This window comes from Ambystoma mexicanum, chromosome 3q, assembly GCF_040938575.1.
Source record: "Ambystoma mexicanum isolate Mex_15411 chromosome 3q, UKY_AmexF1_1, whole genome shotgun sequence".
Taxonomy (NCBI): Eukaryota; Metazoa; Chordata; class Amphibia; order Caudata; family Ambystomatidae; genus Ambystoma; species Ambystoma mexicanum.
The window spans coordinates 918,148,781-918,164,674 of record NC_090926.1 but is presented as its reverse complement, the minus strand read 5'-3'; the positions used below and the strand labels follow the sequence as shown (position 1 = coordinate 918,164,674).

Genomic DNA, 15,894 nt, shown 5'->3' with positions numbered 1-15,894 from the left:
AGGAGAAGGAAGTCATTCCCCCTGGTTTTATTGGGAACTGCATAAGTCTACACCAGGAGAAGGGAGTCATTCTCCTGGATATTGCATGAAGACTGGGTGAAGCCCGTAAATCAGGGGAAGGGAGTCATTCCCTCCTGTCATTTTCTGTTTTAAAAGAACATTCTTTGGACACCGTTCAGGAAGCAGAAGAAGGGAGCCATCTTCCAGAAGAAGGAACTTTGTTAGTTTATCCTTTATAGTTTGAGGGTTAGAGTAGGATTTGACACAGGACGCTGGAACTTTAATTTGACAGAAATTCTGACAATTCCTTTAGTTTAGTTAGAGGTAGGGAACCCCCTCTTAGAGACAGAGAGGTTTTTTGTTTGAGAAATAAATGTTTATAATCAAATCCATGCCACTTTTGTTTCATCTTCCTTCTTCGACACCCTTCCAACGAACAATGAGAAAAGCAGGGTGACGCTGCCTGCTAGATCTTTATGAATGAACTGGTGATATTGTCTTGTGGGAACTGCTAAGTGTAGATAGCCACGTATGAGACGTCTGCTCTCTAGTCACAAATTGAAATCGTCAGGAAAGAGAGCCTGGCTGAATGAGGACATTGTACTCTATACATATATAGTTTTGTTCTTTTGACCCAATTTTGCAAAGTAGAACAGTTCTCGTAAACGGCTTAAATATTTATCAATGTGCTTTATTGGAAGTACGGCGTTATTCTGGTGGTAAATCAGTTAGAATACCGCCAAACAGATTGACTGTTTCTGCCACTTGGTCCAGCGGAATTACTGCCAGATTACAATTGGAGGTATGTGGGTGTTAGTCACCATTTATGGAGCAGGATTTTCGAGGATTTTTCAGAGTTTTGGCGATAAGGTGGAAGAATTACCTCCAACTTTTTGCTGGAGGTTCTTTCTCCACATTAACTCCAAACTAGTAGTTGGGCAGTGCAGTAATGTGGCAGTAACGGGATTCCTGCCGAATTACTGCCGATTATTTATCACAATGCCCAACTTGTAATAAGGCCCAATGTATTGGCATCACATAGATTTTAAATTTGTTGTAAAGCCAAGACATGTAATGCCCTGCCTCGGCACATCCAAGACGAACCTGCTTAGGCTCTCTTCCATAAGAGAGCGGAAACCCTACTCTTTGACAAATATATGTGATGGACTGCTTTAGCTACTATGTACCTGATTCTCGACCTCTGACACCTTGTAACCACCTTTTTCTATGGTACCTGTTACTTAATGCTCTCCTAACCATGTACTTAGCGCCATGATACCTCCGGGTCTGTGCGCTAAGAACAAATACAATAAATAAATAAACATGTTTCATACCACATGCACTTTCACAAAGCCACTTGTACTTTATGGGGTCCAGGTTTGGACTAATTTGCCATTTATTAGTGAAGATCATGAGGGTAGATTCTTTAAAAGCTAATTCTGAGGTCTAGAGCATCTTATTAGTATGTATAAGGTTGGCTATTGTGCACTTAGGATAGGGTTGCACTTTTGGGGCAGCTCCCTGTGGCCATGTTAAGGCAGTTATGTTCTCTTGAACTAATTTAGCAAAAAATAACAGCTCTCATGAGTCATCAATAATTCTGACACTTGTCAACTTATAGCTGACTTATAGCTTTTATTTTTGTTGTGTTTGTGCCGACATGTGTTTTGCACCATAGGCATTTCTTCATGGTGTATTGTTTTTAAATGGCTTTTTATTAGTGGAGATCATAGGAGAAGGTTTCTTAAAAGCTATTTCTGGGTTCTAGAGCATCTCATTAGTATTTATTTAAGTATTTCAACATTGCAATGGAAGACGGTGACCGGCCGCAAACTCATAACGCTATCTTATCTGCACAGTAGACAACAGGGGATTCTACATACTAATGACATGCTCCAGGACCAATAATTAACCTTTAAATAACCTCCTATCATGATGGCCATTAAAAAAATCATAATTCTTTAAACCTTGGGCACGGTAAACTTTGATTAGCCTTAAGAAAATGTCTGCAGCACAAACCATGTGTCAGCTGTTTAACACCACAAACATAAAAGCTATGAGTTGTCAATTCATTCATAATTGTCAGAATTATTAAGCCACTGCTTAGAATTGTTCTGAGAGCTAATCTTCCATGCAGCTGTTTAATGAGACTACCATTCCAGTAAAACTAAAGTTAAAATCGCTCAGCAAAAAAATAATCTCTTCATTAGTCTTTCGAATTTCTTCTGCCTTAAGCCTGTGACATATCTGCAAATTCATCACCATGTTTATTCAGATATAATCCATTAAACATCTACAAACTACCTAAAAATCGTAGATTGTTTTAAAAATTACAACATTTTAAAAACAGCGTTGAAGATGCAAAGTGCATTTGCCAAATCGCTCTTCTTGATAAATTAATTAATAATAGTGAAAATGCAAATTTGCACTGAGCCTAACGACAGCATATAAAACTAACCAACACCAATCTGTAAAACCATAAATTCCTCCAGAAATAAAATAAGTTTGAAAGGGATCTGTAAACACGATTTCAGAAACGACATGAAAATTAACATGCAGCCAACAAACAAAATCTAATTATCGATGCCGCTTTTATGAACTGTAAAATAGCGCAAGTAGAATATGATGACGTTTCCCATAATAAAAATAGGAATACCGTTCGACATTGCCTAAAATTTAACAGTGTGCAAAACAGGTATAAACGTCAGTTTATTTGGGACAGAAAAATACAAAGTGCATGATTGGTTCTAGGTAATCGGGGCAAAAAAAGTGCACAATCCCTCCTTGACCTTATACTCCTTCCAAGATGCCAAGTATTATAGCTAAAGCCTAGTTTCATTATTAAAGGAATGGTTTGGTCAGAAATATTATTGTCCCTATGGTTCGGCCATGTGCTTTTAACCATAATTCGATCGATCGTACAAACATTTCCTATGCACCTTACACCTTGAACACAAGCAAAATCAGGCAGCAGGGCGCGGCCATCTTGTGATAATCTTATCACTTGCCGCATCGCCCTGGGTGAGCTGCGTTTGCGGCACTAAATTATATCCCCTGCCCCTTAGCCTGACATCACCAAATCATTTATATTCTCCGCCTCTCTCCGTGACGTTGCTGGGTAGCGTGGACAAACGCGCCCAGTCGTCACCTACCCGACTAGACGCGGAACCCGGAAAACACATATCATCTCACAGCGTGGCGCGTCACAATTAGGAATATGAAACTGTACTTTAAAATAAAACAACAAGACTGTATAATTGGTAAAGTACATTTATTTCACATTAAATGTTTCGATAACATTCGGCGTGTGACCAAATCAATTAAAATTGAACTTTTTTTCTTGCTCTCATTTCATAAATCCGCAAATGTTTATCGTGAGTCACGCGCTGTTCCTTTTGGGTACACAGGGTGTTCATTTTGGGTAAACGAAGCACTTCGGTCGCACAGTGAATTGCAAGGCTGGTGCTTCAACTTGGCATTAGACCACCGTAAAGGTTATGTTGCTCCTAATTGCTGGTACCGCGTACGGACAGATTGGACCTTGTCTGTCGTCCCAAAATACGGTCAAGTAGATCCAGTGATTGACATGTAGCTGAAGCTGGCAGTTGAAGAAGCCATCGGTTGGGGTCTGGAATAGATGACACTCGCAGAACGGCACGATGTACCTGTTTGCAAAAGATAAAAATCGTGATAAAAAAATTGTCTCAGTAGCCGATCTTTATTACAATTAATAATTTCCTTTATTAGCGCAGAGGTGACACAATGTGAACCGAGTGAATACAACGTGGAATATCAAAGTACTCTGCTATTTGCTTCCGAGGATAGCCGCGAATGAGAATGTTGAGCTCTAAACGTAATGCGTAAACTGGGGCAAGATTTCCAGGTGTAAAAACAATGTAATAATTTATTAGCGTAGAGCCAGGGAGAAACGAGTGGTGATCTACATGCGTCTCGATGCTGGCCTACCCAAGTGCCCGGTAGATAGCCCTCCACACAAAGGTTGTACTAGCACTTCATTGCAATATGCCAAACAGAACGAACAAGTACAATGTCACCCAGCAGTAACGGTCAGCTATTCGTATTTCGATTAGTTCTGGTATGAAATCGTCTAAAGAGAAACTTACATTGTATTCGGCATTTCCATTCTATAGGCGTAATGCAGACCGTAATGCAGACTCCTCCGTTCGTGTCAATGTTTTCTCACAAACTGAACATATATGTAACTGGGTGCAGTTTTGGATTGGGCAACCTTATCATATCATATGATATTACACCCCCCTTCAATTCAATCCCTTTCGGAATGGTCCCTGCCTCTCAAGGTAAAAAAACAATAGAACCTTATACTGTGCGCGGGACGCGATCTCCCAAGCAAAAATTCAAAGCTGGTGACCTTCACTCAAAATGAACATACATTCTTACTTTGCAACATCCCGTGTCAACGCATCCATGAGAACATGAATTTTGAAGCACAGGCACAGAAAATTGGGGGCTATCACTGCTCGTTGTTCGTGGTGCTGCTCAGCTGTAGGTGAAATTTGCCAATGACAGAATGCCCCCTATTCCCAAATTATAGTTGGTGTAACTCAAAAACGGAGTCAAAATGTGTCTAATAATAGGGCCACCTCTGCTTATCTCATGGCCTCCTACCCCATGGCATGTTTTCACAGTCAGTACTTCTTGCGTGCCTAGAATGTTTTGTGGCCTAGGTCTAATCCCTTTTGTAGGTCCAGCAGTTATTCAGCTTTTTGCAGAACTTTATTGCAAGTCAACTGCCAAAACCCAAATATTCTTACACACTGTTATCCATTGGTCATTAACACGAAAAATTAAGGTCCCACAGTATCTCAACTAAACTGTGAAATGTGAAAGCAATCGTAATAATTGTAATATATTTTTAAGAAAAGGACTGAGAGGATAGATTTCAAAAGACAAAATGCATACTTTATTTGTACAGTTTATAGAAACATTTTTTGCAAACGGTAATCATTTCAACCGGGATTTGAACGATTTAACAAGCTCTGCTTTGGGTGGACATGGCCCGCTGGCAATGTTTTGTGGCAATGTATGTGTTCTCTGAACAGATTTGTGCACAATTCCATGAGTATACATCTCGACAACATTAACAATAAGATCTTTCACAAAATCAAATTCCATTTTCTCATATACTGGTTTGACAACCCATTTTTTTGCTTCTTTTTGTAAAGGCCATAGTGTAGCGATGCATCCCTAAGTTTCCTGCAGTCGTAGATTGTTCCTGGCCCACATTCCCGTTATGCACTAATACCGCAGAATTCTGTGAGTCCCTTAAGATCTCTTGATAGAGTTTTATCAAACACAATCTTCTCAAGGGCTTTGTGTGGAGGTGAAGATGGGATCAACCACTTTTTCTTCCGTGCCTGCTCTGGGGACAAAGAGCCATGTTCACATTAGTGGAAATGTTGGTTTTCTGTCCAGTGGTGAACGTTGGAACAGTGGTGCATTAGTGACTGCCATTTTTCCAGTAGAATTTCCACAGACCCATCACATGTTTTTGAGCTCCACCAAAGATGGTTGCTGAAAGACTGGGACCATTGCGAAATACTTTCCAAACCTTCTTTTTTTTCTCTGCAGCCGAGATTTTTTTATTGATTGATTTGGCAAAATTCCATACATCAAATTGATGTTTAATATTTGGATACTGCTCTCTCATTGTCTTGGCTATTGAAACGTGTCTGTCCGTGGCTATGAGGTCGATTTGCATTCCCCTCGATTGTAGATCTTCCAGTGATTTTATAAAACCAAGTTTCTCCATCGCCACCGAGGATTTACATTGGGACACCTGCACGACCACCGAACTCACAATTTTCTTACTTTCCATGTCCTGAAGATGGTAGGTGCAGTAATTGGCAGAAAATCCGGGGCTGTCACACTGTCCTTCGCCAGCTAGCCTGAACCGTTTGTCGGGGAATGCACTTTGAATAGCCAGTTGTTCCCAGAGTCCCACAAACTGTAAGAAACTGGATAACTTCATGAAACTGGAGCCACTGAAAAGTAAAGCTGCTGCACACAGTAGATTGCCAGCTGGCAGTTTCCCCAGCATCGGTTGAGCGGACCATGAAAATGCTTTATGTGACTTTTCACAGGTGGCATGTATTTTGAGATTACTGCCTTGCCTAGACGAGTCACGCTCACCAATGGCTTTCCACATACTTCCCCTCCCACTGAATGCACACATTTCAGCATCTGTATAATCTCCATCAAGCTGCTGTCGAATACTATGTATTTGGCCTCTTTTATTATACTGTCATCTGGCAACACTGTGGTTTCGGAGTGAACCGTTGTGAACATATCAGCCAAACCGGACATACTATAGTCAATATATTTGTCTGTTTCGTCGGTCAATAGTGTTGATGCTTCAGTTTCTGTCATCTGTTACTTGATGACAGATAGGAGAAAAGATCAATGTGGACTGTTTATTGGGGTGGCCTTTTTTTGGCGGTGTAGATTGTGTCAAGTGCTCATCTAATAATGTCAAACTATCGTCTATAAATTCAATTTCACCTTCCTCTGGCGGATCGGGCGAATTGTAGAAATGGTCCAAGAACACTTTGCTGGAATCGCCGGTCTTATTAAATTCATTTTCTGGCCATTGGACATAGGCATCTTGAGTGTGAACACGACACGCCTCAATGAATAGTTCCTCCATGGTGAAAACAGTTTGGCAAGCAGCATCTGTCATTTGTATCGCTGTTTGTGTCTGCATAGTCCGTACTCCATCGGGCAACTACAGGACAGATAGGAAAAGGGATGTTTAATGTAAATCAACATACAGTGTTGTACAATTAACATTAAAAAAAAGCATATAATGAAGGCCTTAGCACAAAACTATTTCCAACAATAGAAAGTGTTTATAACTAACCTTATTTTTTATTTCTTTTCTTTGAAACCTTCTTTACTCCAACATCAGCAAACTGGCGCACCGACTCAGATACACGTTCCTCCGGTTCAATATACGGATCTTGTATACATCCCTACAAAAAATAGTATCCATTTAAAATAAGTCATTGGTATTACACATCTAATTAGACCGACTTTCTTTCATTCGATGGTACTGTCAGTGTGCATACCTCTGGGTCCAGATCAACTGTAAGGTCTGGTTCCAGAACAACCACAATGGATAATGTAATTGTAGAGGACGCTGCAGCATCTCCCTGAAACACAGTACTTGCATAAGTAAGGACGAAAAGATTGTAAACGGGACACACAATTTGGAAAGACGACAAAGGTACATATCAACAGTAAAGTAGTAAAGAAACATTGTGTAATGCAATGATACGTTGCGAAAATATGATCACATTATCTAGAATTATGTGCATAAAACCAGTCTGGAACAGAATAGCTAGGTAACATTACCTGATACGCGCTCGAAGTGGTTGATGATTCCAGGTAAGACATGGATGTTGAATCTTGTTCCTTCATATTCGGTGGATAGTCATGGAGTGGTAAAGGGAAAGTATTATTCGATTTAGAAATTCCAACATTACAAAATGGCATGTAAGGAGACTGAATATGAGAAAATTACACTTATTGAAATGCATAACATAGCATAGTTATCCGTCCCCATAAATCATTTTTCTATGTGGGTTCTACAAAACAAGGACTGATTTTTAGAAAAAGAGTCATTATTTCAACAGCTATTCAATCAGATAAATATGGAAAGTACTATAAGTGGCATATACACCGAAAATACAGGCGTAAAGCTAAATCTGGAAGAGTGACTCACCTGTGGTGGCATTTTCACGAGTAAAGTCGGAACAGCGTTTGGGAGCAATTTCCGAGTTGTTCTCAGTTGATTCCTGTTTGTGTACAAGGATGTGTCGTACATCTGGGGAGAAGTGCAGGCTGCAGATGCGGTATCGATGACCCCTCTTGTCCTCCAAGACTTGTTTGACTCTACTTTCAAGGTCTTCCGGTGGATAGCCGCAACGTCTGACCCATTCTCTTATTCGATCAACAGTCTTAGGGAATACATGCATCGTAATGCCTTCGGATTTGTCATGGGTCTTCGAAGGGCAACCGAAAATAGAACATGCAGGTATTGTTGTAAATTCTGCAAAATAAAGGTCAACATTATTAAAAAAATATTTTACATAAGCATGTGAGAAATAATTAATTGGACCATACATTGTTCATTGCACGCTTTCTTTTGGGCACCACAGCAAAATCAGTGCAGCGTGTGCGGCTGTATTATAGGATAAATTTCACAAACGATTCATTGATGTGAATCAGAACACGTTACTTGTTCCTTGAATGTTCTATCATGCACGAAAAGGAAACATGCTTATGATATAGACACGGTCCGCGAAGGATGCAATACAATGCCAATTGACACTGATAAAAATTGATATATTGATAACAAAAGAAACTCTTGTCAATAGCAGTGATACAAATTAACATAGCAGTACAGAGTTAGATACTTCGGAATAGATATAAATTTACAAATGAAGGAGATATGATTAGGATACATGCCCTTACCTTGACCAACAAACAATTGGATTCAGCAAGCAGAGTAATTAGTGGCAGGAGAACAGGGAGATGTTCACAGGTAGCACACTGACGAGTTCACTCGAAGCGGTCACAGAGTAGCACATTCACGAGTTAACTTGCTGTGCTCAAAGATGTTCTCATGGTAAATATCCAGTGGTTTATAAAGAATAACAAAAAGGGGTGTGTTTGTGAATGAATGACGTGTATACGTCGTGGTATTATGTGGATTGCAGGGGCACAGTCTGCTTCAGGGGAGGCCTGCCTGGAGACACAGGTTCTGAGGAGGCCATGTGAGCAATGGCCCCTGGGCGCAGGATACCTTTTGAAGTGTACATGTTGTTTGACACCTTGGGCGTTTGCGCCCCTGATAGCACCCCATAGCAGCGCACATCCACTGGCGCGAACTGCCTTTGATAGTGGGGGGTGGGATGGATGGGCCGGGAGGCGTGCAGGCAAGGCACCGGAACACTGCTGAATGGAGACACATTTGATTCACTTAAAAACTGAAACAACCATTGATAAAAAATATGTTGCGTTTTATTTGGTTTCTTATTTTGATGGAACAATACTACTAGACATTGTAAAGGTCTGGTTGGAGATCAGCGAGGGAAAATCCCCTGTACTGACCACTGTCGCTGGGGAAAGTTTGTCTAATGGCGCCAACGACACAGGCGGGTATTACTCGTCGAACGCGGTGTCCAAGCCTCCCATGAAGCCACCATGTGTACGAACGATAGGCCCCAGCTGGTACCACCTATGAAAGAGAAAGATACAATCTGTTTTTAAATGACCAAGATAAGTGTATTAAACCTTAGTTGTCAATGACAATTCTTGTATGCGATGGCATTTTTGCCATGAAAAATGCTAACTAGACACTGCACAATATTGAACGACTTTTATGTGACTATTACTAAAGAATTGCAAGACTAAACGGATATGACAATGATGTCTTGAAGTTACGAGAATATAGGGGACAACCAAGAAATAGTAGTGGCCTAACTGACATCACAACCAGACTACACTTACTCGTTACTTGGATTACGAGGGCGAACTGTTGCGCGAAGTTCGTGCATAGGCACCATCAAAATCCTCAACACAGACCGTGTGAGACAGACTGCCATGAAGTCTGGCAGCTCGGTAACGCATTGCGGCTGTGGATCGCCTTGCGATATGAAGGACAAGCATCCAGAGTTTTCTCGGCAGCAGCAGTTCTCCACCTCGGTTGGCATTAGCGCGCACCGATTGCAGGTACACCAGGTGGAAACACCGTCCATGCGACTAGGCCCAGGCTTTTCATCTGTTGAAACGTCCGCCCAACTGTTGTCCAAATCCCCATCGTCTACAGAGCTTGCTCTTTCCAGTAATTCCTCCTCGGAATACTCGGGCTTGTACAGGTAGGGCATTATTGTTGCCATTGTGTGGTAAAGAAACGAAAATAATTTATAGCGGTCGTACTGGTATCTGTTCACACGGGCTACAAGCAACGAAGGTAGCTGACAAGAGCACAGAAACGAGTCACAGAATACTCAAAGAAATACAGCAAGAGGAATGGAAAAGAAAATCTGCTGTTGTGTGTTGTGAAAAGCTCCATTTATACTTGTCCAGTAAAGAGGCTTCCTGCCGTTTCCATGGCGACACGTCATTAGCTGAGGCGCAGAGAATGTTGACACGAGACGTGCTTTGACATTGTGAAATGGGCGGTACACGTCTAGTGATGTCAGGCTCAGGGGCAGGGGATATGATTTAGTGATGCAAAAGCAGGTCACCCAGGGCGATGCGGCAAGTGATAGGATTATCACAAAATGGCTGCGCCCTGCCGCCTGATTTTGCTTGTGTTCAAGAGACGAAAACTCGGGTAAGGTGCATAGGCAATGTTTGTACGATCAATTGAATTATGATTAAAAGCTCATGGCCGACCCATAGGGACAATAATATTTTTTGACCGAACCATTCCTTTAAAAGACCATGATGTAGGAAGGGTGACCAGTACGAAATGGTTGTCTGCAATGAGAAACAGTAATAATTTCCTTTTGTCAGTTGGCTTTTTTCTTCATTTCCACATCCTCTTGGGCATTCTGCAAATTAGACTACGGTTAAAGCAATTTCTTCACATATGAAATCTGTGGTACACCTACTCTGAAGTCTGCCTTCGTTGGAGAAAGCAACAAAGGATCTAGTGGTGTGGCAGTGCTCTCCTTGGTGAGCCTGTTTAAATTTGGGGCACTTTACATCTTGTGAGCTCCTGTCTCTTGCTGCTGATATTTTGGGCTTTTGTTTGTTTAAATGGTTGTTTCGAATGGTTTGTGTTCTGCACGTATTCTTCATTTTTGACACTTGTCCAGCTTCAGCTGCATTGGAAAAAGAATTCAGCAGAGGGTGCTGTGCGTCGAGTCGATGTCCTTCGAAGGCCTCTGTCGAGGATGATGTCATCGAAGGCATATATAGCACGTACAGCGCCCTTTGGCTTCAGTTCTGTTTTTCCACAACAGCGATAGCTTCGATATCGGCGAGCCTCGTCTTGTGATGTCTTTGTTACAAACATCTCTTGATAATGTCTTCATCGTCGACACTGACGACTCCGAAGTCTGGTTTCAAGAAGTGTCAGGATTGCGGGTCAAAAATGTCACTCACTCACCTGCACCGTATCTGTTTGAGGTGCCTCGGAGTGACTTCCGACTGTTCCAAATGTCAGTCCATGACTGTAAAAGCCTTGAGGGAATGGAAGGGGAAATTGAAGGTAGGAAAAAACCCTAAAAAAATCTCCTGCCCGATCCGCGAAACCTTCGACTGATGTGTCGAGAGGCAACTCTCCTCGAAGGAAGAAGGCCAAGCGATCCAGGTCGAGGAATGGCTCACACCACTCTACTTCGTCCTTGAAGAAATCAGAGAAGGCACCGTAGGTCGCCTTCGTCGACATTTTCATCAGACGTTTCCTCTGATAGAGTTGCTTGCTCTACTAAGAAGTTCACTCCGGCCTAGTGGAAGCCTTCATGGCTGAAATGCTAAAGATTTTTGAGAACCAAAAAATGCCAGGCTCCTACTCAGCTTTCAAAAGAAGCCAGAAATGAAAGGTCTTGTCTGTAATCCCGCGCGTCCTCGAACCCAGGAAAAAGGCCTGATCCGCATCGTGAGCCTTCAAGGCCTCGATCCGATGTTACATCGAAGGATCATATAAGACACAAGGAAAAGTCAAGGTCGGCGACGCAATCGGCACCTTCGACGCCGGCGGTGCCTTTGACGCCCACCAAGCCCTCGCTGTACACATCGACGGCAGCCGCACCATATTTGCCAGCTGTGCCGTCAGTGCGGAGCACCCCTCCTAAGTCGCCGCCGATAAAGAAAGCATTGACGACTTCAATGACGTTGAAGCCAATTATTGAAAAACCAGACAAAGTATATGCTCCACTACCTAAAAAGGATTTATTTAAATCTCTTACTTCGATTTTTGAAGAAGAGGAGCTGTCTGAGGATGATGAAGCCCCATTTGGTTTACTCTATGGTACTCCCAATGTACCAGAGAGCTTTATTTCTGAAGAGTCCAGAATGAAGGACCTGTATGACAACTTGCAAACAGCAAGTGGGGTAGATACCCCACCCGGCCTTCAGTTTGGAAAACCAGAGGCTGGGGAGCATGGGGATGCATCCTACATGCAGCTCATTTCGAAGGTGGTGGAATACATGGGTTGGAGTAGGCCTCCATTGCCTTATGAGCAGGACGGCCTCACTGACATTCTGGACAATGGTCCACAATCTGATCCTATTTTCTCTTTCCATATGACATTGCAGAAAAGGGTGGCTAGGAATTGGGAGACTCTGGAGTCCAATCCAGCAGTTGATAAGAACTTGACAAAGAAATACTGCCCTTCTAGTAGTGACCGCGACTACCTGTCGAAACATCCCACTCCAGAGTCTGGTGGTGCACGCAGCTACTACTTCCAAACAAGCGGCATACCCTACCATCCCTCCTGATGGGGACGACAAACACGTGGATGGATGGGCGAGGAAGGTATTTTCTGCAGGGAGCATGGAACTAAAGTATGCCAACTCCACTTGTGCTCTCGCAAAGTTTTCGTACACTCTATGGGATTGTATTTCTATGGCGGCAGAGCACATTCCCGAAAGGGATGAAAGGGACGGCTTCTTAGCTATTATTAGAGACGGCAAAGAAGCCATGTGCGAGTATTTTCAATCAGGTTTGCATTCTGCGGATCGCATCAGCAGAACCATGGCTACCAGCACCGTTATGTGCAGATTTGCATGGTTGAGAAAGCTGGGTTTTGCACCTGATGTGCAATCTAGACTTCTCAACATGCTTTTTGACGAGTCTCCCCTTTTTGGCAACAAGGCTGACGATGGAGCCTTGAGAAGTTGCAGACCTCAAAGGCGGCAGGCAAATCTTTAAGCGCCACTATTAGACAACCTCTGCCTTTTCGTCCTAGTGGGCAACCTTGGAGGGGTAGATCTTTTCACTACTACTCCTCAGTTGGAAGGGATTGGAGGAATAGCCAGTCAGAGGCCAGAGAAGATTTCCTCGTGGTGGGCGAGGTGGAGGTGCAAAGCCAGCTCAAGCAGCGGCCTCCTTACCATTGGCCTCTGCATCAGCCCATGCAAAACCACTCTTCAGTCACAGTTCACCTGTGGAAGGCAGACTGCCTCAGCATCTTGAAGAATGGCGATGCTTGGGCTCTGGAAACGTAGCCCATGGTTACTGCCTTCTCTTTTATAAAGAGACCTCAGAACAATCCACCGGGGAGCCGCTCTTTCAGGATTCCGGATCCGTTCCTTGTGCAGAAATGTTAACCCTGCTAGAGAAAGGTGCTATAGAACCAGTGCCTGTAGCGGAGAGGAGCAAGAGATAGTACTCCCCATATTTTTTGATACCCAAGAAAGACAGAGGACTGAGACCCATCTTGGACTTCAGATACTTGAACAAGTTCCTCTGGAAGGATGAGTTCAAGATGTTCACACTTTCTCAGATCCTTCAGGCCCTCCAACTCCAGGATTGGTTGGTGTCATTGGACCTTCAGGATGCTTATTTTCATGTGCCAATCCATCTCAAGCACCGAAAATACCTGATGTTGGCAGTTCTCATCATCAATTGCGAGTTCTGCCTTTCGATCTGACTTCCGCCCAAAGGTTTTCGCCAAACTGATGGCAATAGTGGCAGCGAGTCTCGGGAGAGGGGGGATTCACATCTACCCCTACCGGGATGATTGGCTAATCAGGGCACGTTCTCCAGAACAAGACCTGGATCATCTCAACGTCACCTGCCCTCTCTTCACAAACTGGACTTCTCCCGAATTACAAGAAATCCCATAAGACACCTTCTCAAAAGTTCAGTACATCAGAGCTTTGCTAGATACATCCTTGGGCAAGAGCTTGCCACCCGAGGTGAGGGCTCAAGACATTCTTCAGATGGTGACCAACTTTCTGAATTCCCTTAGTCTACTGGCCTTCGATTTTCTGAGGTTGCTCTGCTTCATGGCATCCTGCATTTTTCTGGAGCCAGAGGCTCGCCTGAGAATGAGATCCCTTCAATGGGCTCTAAGAACGCAATGATCCCAGTTCTCAGGAAAGATGTCGGACCGACTTCAGATTCCAACCAGGGTCTCACAGGATCTTCTGTGGTGGGCCTGCGAGGAGAATATTCTAAAGGGAGAACCCTTTTGGCAGCCATGGCCGGAGATTACAGTAGTGACGGATGCCTCACTCGGGGTGGGTAGCCCATGCCAACGATCTGACAGTCAGAGGTTGTTGGTCGCCATCAGAGTCCAAACTACATATCAATCTTTTGGAGCTGAGGGCAATTAGACTAGCGCTGAAGGCCTTTCTGGCGTCTGTACAGGGAAAGAATGTCCTGATAATAACAGCCAACACAGTGGCCATGTACTACCTCAGCAAGAGAGGAGGTGTAGTGTCACTACCACTGTGCAGAGAGACAATGCAGCTTGGGTTCTGGGCAATTCAAGAAGGAATCTCCCTATCAGCAGTTCACCTAGCTGGAGAGGAGTACACGGCGGCAGATGCTCTGAGCAGGCAGAGTAGAGTCTCCCACAAATTTGAACTAGCTCAGGAAGTTCTTCAAGAGATCTTCACACTTTGGGGAACCCCTCTAGTAGATCTGTTTGTGACCGAGGTCAACCAGAAGTGCGAAAGATATTGCTCCAGGGAATTTCCCCCAAGAGGAGCTCTAGGAGACGCGTTTGCCGTGGACTGGGCATTTCCACTCTTGTACACGTTTCCTCCAGCCCCCGTCATTCCTCATGTAATCAGGAGGTTGAGAAGGTTCAGAAAACACATGATCCTAATTGCCCCGGATTGGGCCAGGAGGACGTGGTACCTGGACCTTCTGGACATGTCCATCTGTCCTCCAATACCTCTTCCACAAAGAGAGGACTTTCTCTCGTGAGAGGCGGGTCAGGTTTTCAAAACTCTCAACCTTTACGCTTGGTTTATGAAAGGCTGAGATATAGGGATTGGGACATCCTGGATGACGTTGTGGAGGTGTTGCTTTCGGCCAGAAGACCAGCAACAAAGTCTTTGTACCGTTGGAATACATTCTGCAACTGGTGCAAGGAAAAGAATGTAGATCCTTTTCTATGTAAAAGGCCAGATGTTTTATCCTTTCTTCTATCCTTAGCTAATCTGGAGCTCCAGATTGGGGCCATTAAAGGTTACTTGGCGGCAGTGTCCATTTTTAAGCGCTCCTCAGAGGAATGTTCCTATTTCAAAATTCCACTGGTGACTCAATTTCTGAAGGGGCTCACTAATGTGTTCCCTCCATCTCCTTTCCAGGTTCCGGTTTGGGACCCTAACTTGGTTTTAGAATTCCTAATGTGTGCACCCTTTGAACCTCTGGACACGTGTCCTTTAAGGCTATTAACCTTCAAAACCATCCTATTGGTAGCTCTGACATCAGCCCGTAGAGTGGGCGAGTTGCAGGCACTTTCATCCAAGCCACCCTTTACCATCTTCAACAAGGATAGGGTTATTTTAAGGCTCAAACCTTCTTTTTTGCCCAAATTCATTTCTGATTTTCATTTAGGTCAGAAAATTCCTTCTTTCTATCCGCCGCCACGTCCTGGTAAGAAGGAGGAAAGATTACATATGTTAGACCCTTGGAGAGCGTTAAGCTTTTAAATTTCAAGAATGTCTAGTTACGAATTACTGACCAACTCTTCATTGGATACAAAGGACACAAGTTGGGTCAGGCTGTTACCAAACAGACCTTATCTAGATGGATAATTCTGGCAATATCATAATGTTACAGGCTGGAAGGAAAAGATCCTCCTGAAGGTTTAAGAGCTCATTCCACCAGGGGCATGGCTACATCTATAGCCCTTCAAAGGGGCGTACCAATTAGAAAGA

The 15,894-nt window shown here is 43.4% G+C and overlaps 1 protein-coding gene across 4 annotated transcripts in view; it reads left to right on the top strand.

Moving 5' to 3' along the window:
- Positions 1 to 15,894, top strand: part of WIPI1 (WD repeat domain, phosphoinositide interacting 1) — a 951,231-nt gene that overhangs the window by 332,317 nt on the left and 603,020 nt on the right. The gene's annotated exons all lie outside the window — the stretch shown is intronic.